The 18,917-nt window shown below is 33.0% G+C and overlaps 1 pseudogene; it reads left to right on the top strand.

The window, feature by feature from the left end:
• The first annotated feature begins 3,760 nt into the window (after nucleotides 1–3,760).
• On the top strand, nucleotides 3,761–4,787 carry LOC124821900 (uncharacterized; annotated as a pseudogene).
• The last annotated feature ends 14,130 nt before the right edge of the window (nucleotides 4,788–18,917 follow it).

The raw sequence follows: 18,917 nt of genomic DNA on the forward strand, positions 1-18,917 counted from the left end.
CCCCTCCACCATCAGTTCTCAAAATTTTCATAATCTTCCCACTCTCTCTTTCTACACAGATTACATATCTCTTGAATACCTCCAATGCTTCACCTTTTGTCTTGATCACATACACCCATATCATCCTGATGAACTCATCCACGAAAGCAATGAAGTATATGTTTCCTGCGAATGATGGTACCTCAAACAGACCACAAACATCTGAGTGCACTACTTCCAGACACTCTTTCAATCTCATCTTAATCTTTGAATGGAAAGGTTTCCTAGATTGCTTGCCTGCCAAACAAGATTTACATGCATCAACTGGTAAAGAAACGCGTGGCATACATGACACCATGGTCTTTTCCTCGAGTTTTTGCAGATCTCTAAAATTTAAGTGGGCGAAACGCAGATGCCACATCCAGCTCTCTTCAATCTTCACAGTAGACAAACACTATAAACTTTCTACAACATTTAGACACACCTGAAATGTTCTATTCTTCGAGATCTTGTTGGTCAAGATTAGTCTTCTGTTGCTGTCATACAACTCAACTTGATCATGATTTCCCATGATCCATATGTATCCCCTTTCCACCAGTTGTCCAATGCTGAGAAGATTACATTTCATATTTGGCACGAACAGCACGCTGGAAATAATCGCCTGTGAACCATTCCTCCTGTTGATGATCAAGTCACCCATTCCTTCAACCATTAGTGTGCTATCATCTGCAAACTTGACTTTGCTCTTCTTTGTGCCATCAAAATTAACCAGTCATTCTCTATTGCACGTCATGTGATTTGAGTAACCTGAATCAAGATACCAGTTCTTGTTCAATGACTTCACACACTCATTAGTTGTCATAACCATTAAGGTCAGCGGTTTTGAATCTGATTCTTCCTGTGCAATGTAAGCCTCTTTCTCTTTGCTTTGAAACTTCTTCTTTTGCTTCCCTTTGCCTGAGAAACATTCATATGAAAAATGCCCGAATTTATGGCAGTTGAAACACTCGATGTTTCTTTTATCTTTCTTCTTCGAGATCCTTTCAAAATTGTTTTTCTTCTCTCCTGAATCAGATCTTTCATCTGGTTCATCTGCACTGCTACTCTCTTTCTTCCATTTTCCTTTTCCTGGTTTCCCTTTCCATTTCTTAAATTTCTTTTTCCCATCTCTCTTAACATGTTGCACCTTCATGTTGCACCTTCAGAGCTTGCTCATCATGCTTAACAGGATTCCTTTCCAACAATCGCATTTCATGTGCTTCTAAAGAACTTTGTAGTTCTTTTATCTTCAACGTCTCAAGACCCTTGGATTCTTCTATCGCCACAACAATGTAATCAAACTGTTGAGGCAAAGATCGCATTATCTTCTCTATTATCATGAGGTCGCTGATAGATTCACTGTAGCTTTTCATTTGATTAGTAAGTGTAAGACCTTGTTAAAATACTCATTAACCTTGTCATTTTCCTCCATTTGAAGAAGTTCATACTGTCTCCTTAATGTTTGAAGTCTAACTTTCTTGATTTTTTCCCCACCAGCATGACAGTGCACCAGGATTGTCCAAGCTTCTCTCGCCGTAGCTGCACTTTGTATTTTCTGAAAATGCATATCATCTACGCATTGGTGGATGATGAACAGGGCTTTGTCATCTTTCTTCTTAAACTCTACCTTCTGCTCCTCCGTGTCACCACCAAGATCAGCCTCATATCCCCTTTCTTCCACAACAACATTGACACCTTGATAACGAAACAAGACTTTCATCTGTGCACTCCACCTGCTCCAATTATTGCTTGTGAGAACAGGGAAGCTTCCAGCAGGAATATCAACCATGACACCTTCTCTTTCTTGCCCAAGAACAATCTTCTTGCCCATGTTCAAACGTTTCAACCACCCTTCTTAACCACCGCAAGTCTCCGTGAAAAGTGAATCAAAACACGCACACCCCAGGTCTCTTCAACCTGGCTCTAGATACCACTATTGAACCAGGAGCAATAGAAGATAAAGAAAGAGTTTCTAATCTAGCAGAAGCAATGAAAATTATACATGAAGAAAGATAACTCGTACACTTTATTAACAGAGTTGCATGGTTTATATACATGCAGAAAAGTGTAATAATAGAAATAACGGTAAGTGCTTTTACACGTACAACAGAAACTTGAATTATGTAGATATTAGAACCTAGATCGCGTTCTCGCGAACCACCATGGCCAATAAACATCTCGTTCTTTGCAGCATCATTTTCTTCATCGCAGAAGAAACGCAGACATCATCTCCTTCATGCAATGGAAGAACCAACAGTCGCCACAGATGAGGGTTGAAAACCCTGATTTGAGAAGGAGAGACCATTCTGCAATTGTACGAAACCCTAATTTAGGTGGGAATCCCTCTTTGACTGAGCTTGTCACGCAATCACTAACTGGAGAGCTCATTCATTTTTGGCTAAGGTTGATTAGCATTTTTAACGTTATAAGCAAAAATGACCAACTTGAACCCTTTTTATAAAATATGGGATAATTGTGAACATCTCAAAAAAGGTAGAATCACTTTGAACACACCTAACAAAACTAGGAACCAAAATTGGTATTAAGTCTATTAAAATAGAATAATTTCAAGGAGTAAATTTCTTATGATACTTAATTTTTGCACATAAAATTTAAGTCTCAATTTCTATTTAAAGAAACTAAACACTTCGTTCATCACTTCAACAAGTATGGCAACTTATTTATGAAAAAGTAAAAGTTTCTTTTCCTTATTCGTCAAATATATATTCTTTTTTATAAAGTTTATTGAAATGAATACACGCCCTTTTACAAAGAAGATTCCTTTTGCTATATTTATATTTTCTTAATTTAATTTATGGTAAAGCCATGAAGTAGTTAAAGATATTTCTTTTTTCGGGTTAAGAAGTCCGACAAATTCACATATATCATTTATCTCACATTCAGTTTTTTCTTTTCTTCAATTTTATATTTCATCGGCATGGTTATGGCAGTTGGTATAATATAATGAAAAAAAAGTTATATCGCTATTTTTTTTGTGTCTAAATATATTCAAAACTTTGAGTAAATATTTAGTTCGACATAATAAGTATTAAACATATATTTTATTTAGTATAAAAAAAGAAGAATATTTTTAGTATAGAATTTAAAAAATTATTTTGTTTGAATTTGAATTTATTAATTATAATGAGTTAGTTAAGCATATATTTGATATTTATTAATTATCACATGATTATTAAAAATATTAATATTAATATTTAATTAGTATTGATTGAAACCTTTCATTTTTCTATTCCTATTAATATTAACTTCTATTTTAATGAAAATAATAAACATTAAAATGGGTTCAATTATTCCAATCATTAATATAAGACTTAAATGTTTACTTTGTCGCTATATTAAGAGGTGAATTTTTGTTTAGTACTCGGTTTTAAAAATGAAGACATTGGGTCCCTATGTTATAAAAAGTGTATGAATAAGGTCATGTCCGTTAAGTTGACAGCAACGTCGTTAAGTCCATGCTGATGTGACCATACTATTTCTTTTCTTTCCTTTACTATCCAGCTTTTTTTCTCTACTGTTTAGTTTTTTCTCTCTCTTGCCATGCGCCTTCACTTCCACACTGGTATTTTTGGGAAACCATTCTTGCTTACAAGACAAATGAGGAATTTTTCATATGAACAATCTTGTTTTGTATGGTTATAATTATTTCCTTTCACTAGTATTAAACTATCTCTAAGTAGCTGGTCATTGATTTCATGAAACTTGTAGCTTGGCTTGAACGATGGATCCAACCAACCTTTTACCAGCCAATGGACTTGAAGAGGTCTACCAAAATGTTTTTAATGGCAAATTGTCTAACTTTGAAATGGATGGTATTGCCTCAAATGTAGACCTTGTTGTCACCAAAACTGCACAAACTGAAGCTCCAAATGGAATTTCTGAAAAATTCATCCAGTATGATAGCACTGCAACTGATTACTCATCCAAGGTAGAAATCAAGGAAGGATCAGGTGACTGCATAGGTGTGAACAATGTCACCATTTCTAAGGTGAGAGGATTTTTATTCCCTTGAATTGGTTTAATTAAATCATTAATACTATTCAAATTTAGTATTTCATCTCATGTATTTTCTCAATGTTAGGAGGTAGAAGCAGAAATCGTAGATCAGACAGAGGAATCAAAAGCAGGAAAATGTACTGTCAAGAGTAAGAATGCAAAGTCACCAAGCCCTAGAGGTGTTCATGCAAGTGCAATTAAAAAGAACAAAGATGGAAAAGGTGAAGAGGTAGCATCTACTGTTTCCGATGGTACTTTTTGCTTCAGACTCCATCCCAAGAGAGCATATTAAAAATAGATCATTAACCGACAAACAGGCTCGACTGTCGAAGGTAAACTAACTTTTTAGTACATTTATTTGTTTATGAAAATTTTCATAGATGATCAGGAATTCAAATAGTTATGTGCCCTTGGTTTCTTCTTTTATTATTTTGATTTTGATTTATAAAAGTTATAGTTTTGGCACTCTCTGATAGTTCTTATATTTTATGCTTGCAGCATGCTGGGAAGTCTAGCGTGGAACCTTCTGAAGCATCAATGTATTCCAATTATTTTGGTTTTTTCATCATATATTAGTTGAAGAATGATTGGGTATGAATAGTCCTCATCTTCATTAGTTGACTAGTGGACTTTACTTCATTGGAAACAGGGAGAAAAACAGACCACAATTATCAAAGAAAGGGCCCCCTGATAATCTTAATCTTCAAGGAGAAGCAGAATCTTCTTCTTATCCTTTTTTATTTCCTGGCTAAGCATTTTTCTTCTCATGACTGGAAATGGAGAGCTGATGTGGATTTTTTTATATTTATATTATAATTTTTATGAGTGACAAAATGTGTGATTATGCTTTATCCTTAATCCCGTTATAAGTCCTACTGTAGAGGAGAGAGAAAAAACTGGACAGCAGAAGAGAGAAGAGAAAAAGTAGGGTCACATCAGCGTAGAGTTAACGCTATTGCTGTCAACTTAACGGACATGACTTTATTCATACACTTTTTATAACATAGGAACTCAATATCTTCATTTTTAAAACCGGATACTAAACAAAAATTCACCTCTTAACATCGGGACGAAGTAAGCATTTAAGCCTTAATATAACTTCAATAAAATTAAAATTTGTGTAATAAGATTGTGTTTTTTTATTAAAAATAAAACATATCATTACTTGGTGTACTAAATTGACTATTTATTTAATTCTTTTATAACTTTTATATTTAAATATTTAAAATTTATTTTTGTTTATGCAAAAAATTCAAGAAAACCATTACACCGGTGAAACATTATTATTTATCATTGGACATGTTGCTAACAAGTATAATAGTGAATATTTTTTTATAAAACACCCGAAAGTGATTTTAAATTACTTTTGCATTGGATCTGGTGTACTTGAAAAATTCCCGCATGCAAATCCTTTTATTCAATTGGAATCTTAAAAAAAAATAAAAATATGATAATGTTAAAAATACATTAATTAGAGATAAGATCAATCTATAATATATAGATGAATATAAATTTCACTTTACAAATTAATTTTATGAGATTAAGTTAGACTCAAAGTCCACTTCTTAACCAATAATAATATTCAAAATTATTGATGATTACTCGGTGTACTCAAATAAGTCTAAATCTACAACAACAAAAAGTCTAATTGATTCAATGTTGCCTGTTATCTCTCATAGATTTATTATGCAATAGTGGAAAAGAAAGCTGATAAAGGGGAGAAAAGAGAAGAGAGAAGCCAGAGAAAAGTAGGTTGAGAAAGATATGAAGTTTATTGAATTGTGAAAGAGATACATGAAAAGAAATATATAGGAAAAGAAACTAAAACAGAATAACAGGAACTAAATAAAATAACAAAAACTACAAGCCTAACTATAAACCAAGCAGTGCAGGTCAGTGAGACCGAACAGTGTAATGAATCAACACAACCGAGCGGTTCAGGTCAGTGATATCGAACAGTGCATTGAATCAATACAAGAGCGATCACAATACCAGAGTGATCGGCATAATAGTATAACCGAACGATGTAATGAATCAACACAACCGAGCGATTCAGGTCAGTGATACCGAACGATGCATTGAATCAATACAAGAGCAATCGGCACAACACAAGAGCGATCGGCACAATAGTATAACCGAACGGTATAACTATTATCAATCCCCTTATTTTATTCTCAAACTCTTCATATAAACACATCCAGAAACAAATTTGAACACAACATGATCCTATGTTCAAGGTTGTGATGAGCAAATTTGAATGGCAAACATATATAAGTGGGTTCATTAATATATTTCTCTTCCATGTGATTAAAAAATGCATTTATGCCTACACTTCTCTACACAAAAAGGTGTTAAACAAAACATAATGAGAAGTTTTATCATTATCGAAACTTTGTAGAGGTAATTGGTGTTTTTAAAGATAAGTTTCAATGAAGATAAAGTGACTTAATATATAATAATATTAGTAAATAAGAGGTATACAGTTGCACTGATTTGAATATAGTCTAGTAGTTCATTGATGTAACATTATACTTCTTATTTACTGAGATTATCTTTTAATAACAAATGAACAAATATACAATAAAATTATGAGATTCATATTATAATACGGTTTTCATACTAAAGTAATTGAGTTGCAATATCAATTGACATAAAATTCATCAACCATCTTAAAATGGTTTGATCTTGAATTTTCAAATCCTCATAACAAAGATTGATTTTTGTTGTTGTGTTATTTGTAACAATAAATTTGTCGAGACATTCTATCGTTCCTAGCATATAGGAGGTCAATTTTCTGATTGGCCACGAATGATATGATTGTTGTGGTTATGGATCAAAAGCTTTGATACCAAGATAGAAAAAAGGTACTGAATCGTGCGATTTACTTTGATATGTATGTGTTTAAATACAAAAGTGGCATACAAAAAATACTTACAAAAAGTAACTTATAATAAATAGCAACCTATAATTGTAGTAATAAGGACATTTATTATCATAAACTGATGGTTACTGTAATATTACACAATAAATAAAAATTGATATTCTAAATAGTTAAAATTAAAAGTGATAAATGATAGGATATTAAATAGAATATTTGATTATGTCTAACTTTTTATACATTATATTTTAAAAGTTAGATATTATAAAAAAAAATGGTTAAATATGTTTTTAATATCAAAATACAAAATTGAAATTACCATATTCCAAATTTTGATCCAGTTTAGTCACAAACTTCACCAAACTTTAAAAGTAAATAAATACAGTTTTTCTAACTTAATTGCATTATTATTTTTTATGTGTCAAACAATATTTTAAACTTATATTTAAACTATTTACATGATTTGATATATTGCAACTTAAATACAATCTAAAATATTGTTTAACACTCAAAAGAAAATTAACATAACTGAACTAAAAATATTATATTATTTATTTTTAAAGTTTAAAATAGACTAAAATTATTAAAATTTGAGAGAGAGAAAAAAATTTATAATTTAAGTTTAAAAATTATAAGACCGTAAAAGAAAATTATAACATTGTGATTTTTCTCGCATAATCCCAACGTTTAAATTTTCATTACTTTCCAAATTTTATTTTACCTTTTACTATTTTGAAGAGAAACAGAGACTCACTGATAGCGTTACATTAAACAAGTCAGTTACATCTAACCTTATCATTTTTATTGCCTGTATGACACGCAACTAATAATTGACTTGCACGTGCGAAATAAAAAACAAAGAAAGTAAAATTAGAGAAAAGTCGATACGAAGGAAACCGTAGTGTAAATTCTAAAAAAGTCACCTTTAGAATTGTTTAATGATAATCAAACCTAAGATAAAAGAAAAAGGTCATTTCAATGTACCAACTCATCACCTCTATTATTGATTTATTATAGTTGACCCACAATAAAAAAAGAAAAAGAATAAAGAAGAAAAATTGATGAGAGAAGTGAAATTGAAGGGTTGTAATTAATATGATTTTCCAAATACTTTAATAGCTAATTTATTTGGCTCCTTGCAACCTCCCATCGCACCACGTGTACACCTTAGAAGTTTTTAGTGTCAATAGAGTTTTTAAGATAACAAGGGTAGCAAAGATGGTAACCAGGGAAGGTGTTATTGTAAATGGGTACATCTAATTTCAATTATTAATTATTCTACATCACTTGAGGTTAGAACTTAACTTCAACAATCACACTCACTCACCACCGTTGCTTTCCAAGGTGTTTTTTTTTTCTTTTTAATTTAAAAAACAAATAGTTTCGATTTCTTTTACTTCATTCCTATTATATTCATTAAAACAATAAAAATTAGATAAAAGTTAGATAAATGCATGACAGCTCCCTTTTATTTTCATTTTAACAAGTAGTGGCCTAGAAATTTCAGATGAATGATTAAAGGGGTAACAAATAAATGCTTCATAAAAGAAATATTAAAATGCTAAAAAATTTAAACACAATTTAGGAGTGTGTAAGCCAATTATACAAATTAAAATTGATTGGTTCACCAATTATAAAATTCAAAATTTGTATTATACATGACATAATGCTTCTCGCTCATATCAATATGACTCTAGTTTTTGAACGAGTACATGTCATACTACTAAATCAAAATGTATTTGATCCATTTGTATTCAGTTAGTAAAACCTAATACAAGACACGTAACACCAATCAATCATTAATTATGACAATCCATAAGATATCATGTATTTGGGTTAATGAGTCCAAACTCATCTAGCTAAATAAGTAATAAATTGTAAGTATAAATAATGCATTTTGTGATATAAATTGATTATACTTTATTTAATTATTCATTTATTGCTTATTGACGTTAGAGACTAACTTGAGCCTTAAAGTATCTTCTGCAGGCACGCACCCTACCTAGTGTAAGGAGAATGAGAGTACTCAAGAGAAGAACTAATACCCCAAAGTTTGAATGTTGGAAGTATTTAGAGAGTTCATAGAAGTCTTAGTAGGATACTTATTCAGTTGTGTATAAGAACAATTGGCACCCACCATAGGGCCAACTTGTATTCTGTATAGAAAAGTGTTTATGATGTCCACAAGAAGCAGGATGGTTAGAGAATGATAAGCAAAACCCTTCCTGACTGACAGAGCCATTATCCTGGAAGCCCATTCAAAGATCCAATAGGAGTTTATTAAGAGATGGATGTCCTAAGGGAGGAAAATGTAAGGTTAAAAGGAGGTTCAAGACTAAGGTAATGGATGGCAAGGGAAAGAAGAAAGAAACCCTTGATAACACGATCTCAGTGTAGAAAACTCCACCTTGTGCTGGCCTTGTATGTGGGAATAAAGAGAAAAATGAGTACAATCCCACCCTAAAGACAAACCACTCCTCAATAGTAGAACAAAGTGATAAGTGCATAGTATTAGTATATCTCAATGTTAATTTGACATATATTTTGTTTCGATTTTGTATAAAATGCTTGATAACTACCCCAATTTCACTTGTTTTGTAGGAGTAGAAGAATTCAGGGAGTCAAAATTGTATTTTGAAGAAAAGAAGAAGAATTCAAACATCTTTAAAGAAATTTGTCACAGCAAGACTACAACACCATTTTGAGGGCTTGAGCCACGAAGAAAACCTAGCAAAGAAGGTTTCCTTAAGCCTTGAGTTAAGGCTCAAGCCATGAAGAATCCTTCATCATGAAGTAACGTCAGACAACTCTAGTCCATAACTCACTACTTAAAGCAATAGGGGAAACCGACCAAGGGAAGAAACCTCACAGCTGAAGCCATGAACCACCTTTGGAGCCATGCTGTCAGAGTTTATAAATACCAGAATTTTAGACAAACTAGAGAAACTTCAAGGACTTCAGTTTTAAACACCTTTGAGAGCACTTTGAGAGAGAGACTCTAAAGAGTTTTCTCACCCACATCCTATGTAATTAATATAACATCTTTATAAGATTAAGAAATGAATTCTCTTCATTACTTGTATTTATTTTTATAATTTATAGAGAGCTAAATCTCCATGTAAACTCTCTTATCTAGTAATTTTGGAAATTAATGAATAAATAAAAATATTTATTTTTCTAGTAATTTTAGAAATTAATGAATAAATATCTCATACCTATTTTTTGGATTTTAGTGAGTTACAAATGTCTCGGTATTATGAAAGTTATTGTTTATGAGTTGCTAGTTCAATAAATTTTTAAAATGATTGATTTTTATGTACCATTTTAAAGGCTAAGAGATAATATATTTTTTAATTTAATATGATTCCATCCAACTCAATTATAATTAAATTAAATAAAAACAAACTTAATACATTGATATTTAATTAAACTAAGTTTAAAATTAGATTAATCTAATTCTATATGTACCACTTACATCATAATGTAAATATACTATCATGTATAAATCCATGTAAAAAATAATTTAACAACTGCTTAATAAATTTGGCAGAGATAGATGTTGAGTTTAAATATGATGCATTTACTGTGTGGCAGGTGATTTATTGAAAATTAAGAGGTGTTTGGTTGTGCTTTGGGACCAGCTTATTTTGGTGCTGTAACTAGCTAGTTGGAATTTTGGTGCATGTATCCTCTACTTTCGGATTTATTTACTTTTATCAAATAAATTTTAATTTTTTTGTAAATTTATGCATATTGAATTTTCATTAAAAATTTTAGTTTTATTAAATTTATTAAAAATATATTTAAATATTTTAGATTTTCAACTAAAAAATACAAATTTAAATATTCAATAAAAACAAAAAATAATTAATATTTTCTTCCAATATCTGTAAGATCGTATTCATGCCTACAGTTGCGCAATAAATTTTCTTCCAAGAACTTTCCGCAATAAATAAAGCAGATTTGCAAATAAAGCTAATATATATTTATTATACTTTCTTTTATGATAAATTAAAAACCTAAATACTAATAAAATATTCCAATCATAATTAATTTTGTAAGAAATTTAGATTATGATATATTAATAACTACCGTTACAAAGATAAACTATAAATATCTATAAATTTTTATAATTATATTATTAATTTTTTATTAATATATACTTATTCTGTAATCCAATAAAATAAAATAAAATAATTTAATATTTTATTAATATATGTTTTACATTATAATAGTTTGTAAATTAATTATTTTTAATATGTTTTTATTTTGAAATATAACATTTTTATTTATTAAATTTTTCTATAATTTTTTATTATAAATTCTAATTTATATTTTTTAAAAGTATTTTTTATATCAAATACTTTTGCAATTTTTATTTTTTAAATTACTTTTTAAATATATTAATATAAAAAAAATATTTTATCATACATTACAAAACTTTCCTCTCATTTCCTTCCTTTATCACTCCAAAATCCAGTCTTTAATAACACAAGTTTCATCATTTTCTACACTTCATCCTTTCTATTTTATATTAGTCTCGCGTTGTGCTCTTTCATTCTTCATCATCTTATTCTTCCAATATTAGTCTTCCATCTCTCTTCCCTGTTTTTTCATCTTCTTCTTACACCAGTTTTCCACTTCTTTCTCTCTCTATATCTTCTTCTTTCAATATGTATCTTTATTGAAAATATTAAATTGTGTAATTTAAAATGTGTTATGTATTTTATATTTTAATTTCTATATTCTGAAAGTCTTCATATTAAACAATCAGAAACTTAAAATTCTAAATCAGAAGCTAAATATGAATTTTTAGAATTTACGAGGTGCTGATTGAAACTATGGACTGGAAGTGCAGGAAAAAGCTGCCCTGATTCATGGGTGTTACTCCCTCCACCACCACAACTTGCTTTCTCCACCACCCCATTCCCCTTTTATCCTTTTCTTTATTTTTTCATTCCTATTTTACCCTTATTAAAATTTTAGGGTTAATGTTATTTAAAATCTCACGTGAACATTCATTCTCTTTATCATTCTTCCCTCTTTCTCTTTATTATTTTTCTCAGTTCACTCTTATGTTCCACTATTGTTGGGTTGTCTCTCATGTTCCACTTCTTCTTCTCTCTTATAGAATTGTGACGTGAGAGTGTGATGGACTTTGTGCTTAGTAAGATTGAAAGTGGGGAAAGCAATTCATCTTTAGCCGTGAGTGGGGTGGTGCTTCAAGGTGCTAGTTCAGAGGCGTGAGAGGTTCAGAAGCGTGAAGGTGCGTAATAAAACCCTAAAATATAAACCGTAATCTTTAAACGGATGTGAGCATCCGTCGACGGATGTCAACATCCGTTTAAGGGAAAACGGATGTCGACTGTTTTTCTCTCTGAAAAGTGATTCGCAGAGAGCCATTTCAACACCGCGATTCTCCATCCATTGCAGAGACATCCATTAGCAGAACCGACATATATATATTCACCTTATTCCCATTCTTTTCCCTCCATACCATCTGTCAAACAAGGAATGCATATTAAAAAGATCTCAATCATAACCAAAAATTAGAAATCTGTTTTCTTCATGTACACAAAAGAAGAAACTTACTTGTTGCCTTCAACTTCATTTTCTGATTGTAGGAAACCGAAGTATTCTTCTTGGAATGACGATCTTCCCTGAAAGAATATAAATGATTGTAGTCTTTTGAAGAAGTGTAAAATGGTGAAATAAAAATGGTGCAAACTGTGGTGGAGGAAAATGGTATAAAGGTTATTTTTATAATTAAAGTAAATATAGATTTTAGGATTAAAGTAAATAATTAAAATTAAAAAGTATAAAGGTTATTTTTGTAATTATAAAAGGTTAGTTTTGTAATTCAAAAAATATATAATAGAATTGGAGAGGTAGAGGAAGCAAGTTGTGGTGGTGGAGGGAGTAACACCCCTGATTTATATGCTAAATGAGCCATTGGTTATATTTTTGGGCAAGTTCATTTTTTGTCCGCATGATGTATCAAGAGGGTTTCTTCCTACATCTCCACATTTTTTAAAAATCTTAAACTATTCCTTACAATTCAAAAAATCCTATATTTCACTTCTTTTCCATAAATTTGTTAAAAAAAAATCATTCAACAAATTTCAAAATTTATTAAAGAATTTTTTAAACTTTCAACGAATTTTAAAATTTATTGAAGTTTTAAAAAAACCTTTAACAAATCTTTTTTTTTTTCAACAAATTTTGAAATTTATTGAAGGATTTTCAAAATCTGTTAAAAAGTTTTCAAAAGTTTTAAGGAATTTTAAAATTTGTTAAAGAAGGATAATTTTGAAACGTAGAAATGCAGGAAAAAAGATGAGGTGGTGTAAGAAGAACGATTCAAGGCTCAAAATCAATGACAACCCCATCATAAGATACTCCAATTTCTTTGGTTTTAGCATGTTTCCCATTGATCCATTTGCAAATAAAATTGTATAGCACTGTTTTACGAGCAAATAAATATTTAAATTTATTAAAAAATATAAATAAATACTAATTTTGAATTTTCCACTATTAATTTTTATATTTTTAATTTGAATGAAAGAAAGTGTAACAAACAATAAAATATATTTTAATGTTTATTTCAAGAGGAATTTAATTTTCATTAGTACATGAAAATAAAGCTCATACATTTTAATATTTGTTCACTTTTCAAAATCTTGATTAAACAAATGAGTCGCATAATCTCTCGCATAATCTTGATGCACATGACAGTTTTTAAATATCATATTAATTTGTGTCATGATAAAAAAAAATACGCAAAAAGAAATACTACAGACAAATTTTGAATAATTAAAAGAACGATTGAAAGATAAATATAAGGAATTTCAACATATTCATATTTGACACAAATAAATGAATTAAAATATGAACATGAGTGTTTCTTTATTAATTTTTTTATATTAACGTTACAATAATAGTCCGTGTTTTATGCTTAGGGTTTTAGGGTTGGTTTTTTCAAATAAAATATTTTTCATTCAACTTTATTATTTATTAACAACTTTAAATCTCATTTAGCAGTATAGAACTTAAAAAGTTTGATAATACACAACATATAATTAGAAAATATATATAATATTAATACAATTATCCATCTTAATCACTATACTAACAAAATATATATACAAAACAAATAAAAACTACAATAATTTTTAAAAAAGAAAGAACTCCCATACAAAACAACTTAAGAGAACTATAAAACTATTTTGTTGCGTCATCGTTTATCACCAAATGCATATCATCACCTACTTCAGCATATGCTCACAGCGTGAAGTGAAAATCGCAAAAGAACATCAAAACACAGAAAAGAAAACAAGGTAAGTTAGTGTGCAAAAAGAAATATCCTAAGATAATTAAATCACATCACATATAAGTTAAACATTGATAAATGCAATAACTCATGTAACATAAGGATTATCACCCTACTATTTACAGTCCCTTCTGCGTAGGACCAAATAGTTTAATGGTCAGGACCATTTGTCATTCTCTCCCGCTTATCACTCTGCTCTATATGAGTTGAATGGTTGGTAGAATATAAGCATATATTCTGAACTCTCATATATCAACGCATACACTAAACATACCACCACACAAAATTTTTCCTTGAAATTCTCTCAACAACATTTCCAAACATATCCATAACAAAATCCTTATTTCTGCACACATAGTCATACTTACAAACATACTTAAATTTTATTTAAATCAATGTGAGACAGCCAAGAAGAAAAACAATCAAAATGCATACTGCCGCTTAGTGGTGGTGCTTATTTCTTCCCAAGGTGGTGCTTAGTGTTATTCTTCTTGCAAAAAGTCGGGCTCAATGACACTCTTCTACCACTCAGCGTCCTAGAATTAAATTCTTCATACCTGTAGTGCAAGATGATGCTCAACGGTATTAGTGAAAAGGGCAAAACAGAGAATTCAGAGAGTGGAGGGGTAAAACAGAGAAAAGCACCCTTTCAGTGTTTAATTAAAACACCCGTGTTCGTAGCAAGAGAGAGAAAACGTGTAAGAGAGTTTTCTAGAAAGAGAGAGATCAGAGAATGAAAATGGAGGAGCTCTGCTAGGGCACGCACACACCAAAGATGAAGATGATCAGAGAGTAGAGAAAAACGGAAAAGCATGCACACACAAGGTACTGAGTAACATCTAATTGTATTTCAGTTTTTTAAGTTTGCTTTTATAGCTGTTCTGATACACTGAATCTGTTTTGTTTTTGTTTATTCTAACACTCCTCCTAAACAAAAATGTTTAATCGAACAAAACACGATTTTATTGAAGAAAACACTTGTTTCACCGATTCAATCGGTGAAAATTTCTTCTCCTGTGATTCTGAGCTTTTGGACCGATTTTAATCGGTACAAACACTTTCTCTGTAGCATACGAGCACTTTCCACCGATTAAACTCGGAGAAAGCTCTTCCTAGGTTGATCTCCTCCTCTTCGGCGGAAACTCTAGGTTTTCGCCCTCCTTCTGGTGCGATCTTCACTGATCTCAGCTCGCACCATCCCAATCTGCTTTCTGAGTGACTGAAAATGCTCACTTTTGAGTGCTTTGGTGAGTATATCTGCTAGTTGGTCTTCGGATCTGCAGTGTACTACATCCAGTCTACCACTACTGACCTGTTCTCTGATATAGTGAAATCGGGTCTCAATATGCTTGCTCCTGCCGTGAGATGCAGGGTGCTTAGCAAGATCTATGGCTGACTTGTTGTCAACAAGCAGCCTCACTCTTCCAGTTAGCTCGATTTTCAACCCTTCCAATAGGAATCCCAGCCAAGTTGCTTGGCAAGTAGCTTCACAGGCAGCTATGTATTCTGCCTCACATGATGACAAGGCAACCACTGGTTCCTTTCTTGAACTCCATGAAATTGGTGTTCCTCCTATGAAGAAGATGTAACCAGCAGTGCTCTTCCTATCTTCCTTATCACCACACCAGTCTGCATCTGAGTAAGAAGTGATTTGCACTTCTTCCCCAGTCTCTCCTCTTCCCAACAGTATTCCATAAGAGTGAGTGCCCTGCAAGTATCTTAGAATGCGTTTGACAGCATTCAAGTGTGACAATCTGGGGCATTCCATATATCTACTCACCACTCCAACACTGTAACTCAAGTCAGGCCTTGTGTTACAGAGGTATCTCAAACTCCCAACAATACTTCTGTAAGCTGTTGGATCTACAGCTTCTTCATCTGGCTCCTTCTCAAGTCTCAACCCCACCTCTGCTGGGGTGTTGGCAGCATTGCAGTCAACCATTTCAAACCTTTTTAGTAAGTCTAGAACATATCTGGACTGATGCATCACAATTCCATTTTCAGTCTCAGTAAATTCTATCCCAAGGAAATAGCTGAGCTTTCCCAAGTCACTCATCTCGAATTCACTCAGCATTTGAAGTTTGAAATCTGAAATCAGCTTCTCACAGCTCCCAGTGACTAATAGGTCATCAACATATAGGCATACAATTAGTTTCTCTTGTCTGCCACTGTGTTGGCAGCTCTTCACATACAATCCGTGTTCTGACACACACTTCTCAAAGCCAATACTGCTCATGAACCCATCAATTCTCTGGTTCCAAGCTCTTGGAGCCTGTTTAAGCCCATAGAGAGCCTTTCTCAGCCTGTACACCTTGTCATGCTGCCCTTTAACCTCAAATCCCAGTGGCTGTACAACATACACTTCCTCTTCCAGCCTTCCATTTAGAAAGGCTGACTTCACATCCAACTGGTGTAAGGACCAGTGAAATTTAGTAGCTAGAGACACCACCAACCTGATTGTCTCTACCCTGGCCACAGGAGCAAATACTTCACCATAATCAACTCCAGCCTTTTGTAGAAAACCCTTAGCAACCAGCCTTGCCTTGTGCCTTACAACAACACCTTGTGGGTTTATTTTTGACTTATAAACCCACTTTAATGCTATGGGTCTCTTGTTAGAGGGCAGATCAACCAACTCCCAGGTCTGATTCCTCTCTATAGAGTCAATTTCTTCCTGCATTGCCTTATACCACCTTTCATCTTTCACAGCTTCATCAAATTCAACTGGTTCAGCTTCTGCTATTAAAGCAAAGTGAACAAAGTTGCCTTCTGATGTGAGTGTTGCCTCATAGGATAAGTCATAGTCTCTTAGATGTGCTGGCAGTTGTGTAACTCTTGATGACCTTCTACTGTTGTCATCTCTTCTCTCCTCTGTCTCCACTGTTTCCACTGGTTCCTCTCCAGCAGTAGCATCTTCCAGATTAATGGTTGATGATTTCTGCTCATTTGTTTCCCACTGCCATACTCCAGCTTCATCCACTACAACATCTCTACTGATGCAAACTGCTCCTCCTATAGGATTATACAGTTTGTACCCTCCAGTGGCATTGTACCCAACCAAAATCAGCGACACTCCCTTGTCATCCAGCTTCTTTCTCAACTGGTCAGGTATATGCTTGTAGCATATAGATCCAAAAATTTTCAGATGCTTAACATCTGGTTTCACCCCTGTCCATGCTTCCTCAGGTGTCAAACCATTTAGTCTCTTTGTTGGAGACAAATTAAGAACATATGTGGTTGTCAACACAGCCTCTCCCCACAGAAAATTAGGCAGCTTTTTACTCTTCAGCATGCACCTAACCATATTTAATATGGTTCTGTTTTTTCTCTCTGCTGCACCATTATGCTGTGGTGTATAAGGAGGGGTAACTTCATGCATTATCCCTTCCTTTTCACACAACTCTTTAAACTCAGTGGAGGTATACTCTCCTCCTCCATCTGTCCTCAACACCTTAATCTTCTTCTCACACTGCCTCTCAACTAGACATTTAAATTTCTTAAATGTCTGCAGCACCTCCCCCTTTCTCCTAATCAAATAGGCCCAACATTTCCTGGTCCAGTCATCAATAAAAAGTAGAAAATACCTGCTGCCTCCAGGTGTTTCTACTTGGATAGGGCCACACACATCTGAATACACCACCCCTAATTTTTCTGTTGACTTCTGGGGTAAGATTTTCTGGAAACTGCCCCTGGTCTGCTTGCATTGGACACACTCCTTGCAAACTGTTTCTGGAATTTCCACTTTAGGCAAGCCACTCACCATATTTTTCTGGCTTAACAGTGATAAATCTCTGAAATTTAGGTGTCCAAATCTGAGATGCCATAGCCATTCTTCTTTGTTTTCTGTTGCAGTAAAACATTGATGTTTTACTGCACTCATTACCACCCGAAAAGTCCTGTTTTGTGACAGCTGGGCCTGCACAATCATCTTCTTATGCTGATTAAAAATGCTGAGACAGTTATTCTCCATTTTCATCACATATCCCTTCTGTAACAGCTGTCCCAAGCTTAGCAGATTCGTTTTCAGCCCTGGTACATACAGTACATCTTCAATTATCACCTCTTTCCCCTCTGCATCTCTCAGAACAACTCTCCCACATCCTTCTGCAGTCAAACTTCTGTCATCTGCAAACCGGATCTTCCCCTGTGCAGCTCCTTGCATTTTCACAAACCAGTCCTTCCTCCCTGTCATGTGGGTAGAGCAGCCAGAATCCAAGTACCATGTTGTGCTCTCTGGCTGTTCCTCTCCTGTGTTGGCCATCAACATCACAGCCTCTGAATCTGACTCCTCCTCCTGGGCCAGATTAGCCCTCTTCTTGGGTTTGTTTTTGGCACCTTCCCCTTTCCAGCACTCTTTTGCATAATGTCCAAGTTTTTGGCAATTATAGTATTTCACTTTCTTCTTGTCAAACTTCCAATCTCCTCCAGTTTTCTGGTTTTTCACTGGTGCAGATTCACTGGAATCTTCCCCTTGCTGTTCCTGTGAATCTTTACCTTTCTTGTTGCCCTTACTCCACTTCTTGAACCCCTTTTTCCCTTTAAACTGAGATCTGGCCTGTAGGGCCTGTTCTTGGCACTGCTTGCGCTCATTGATGCGATACTCATGAGCTTCTAATGAGTGCAGCAGCTCCTCAATCTCCATAGACTCCAGATTACGGGCTTCTTCAATAGCCA

Source organism: Vigna umbellata, chromosome 8 (genome assembly GCF_029865625.1).
Source record: "Vigna umbellata cultivar VRB3 chromosome 8, Vumbellata_1.0, whole genome shotgun sequence".
Classification (NCBI taxonomy): domain Eukaryota; kingdom Viridiplantae; phylum Streptophyta; class Magnoliopsida; order Fabales; family Fabaceae; genus Vigna; species Vigna umbellata.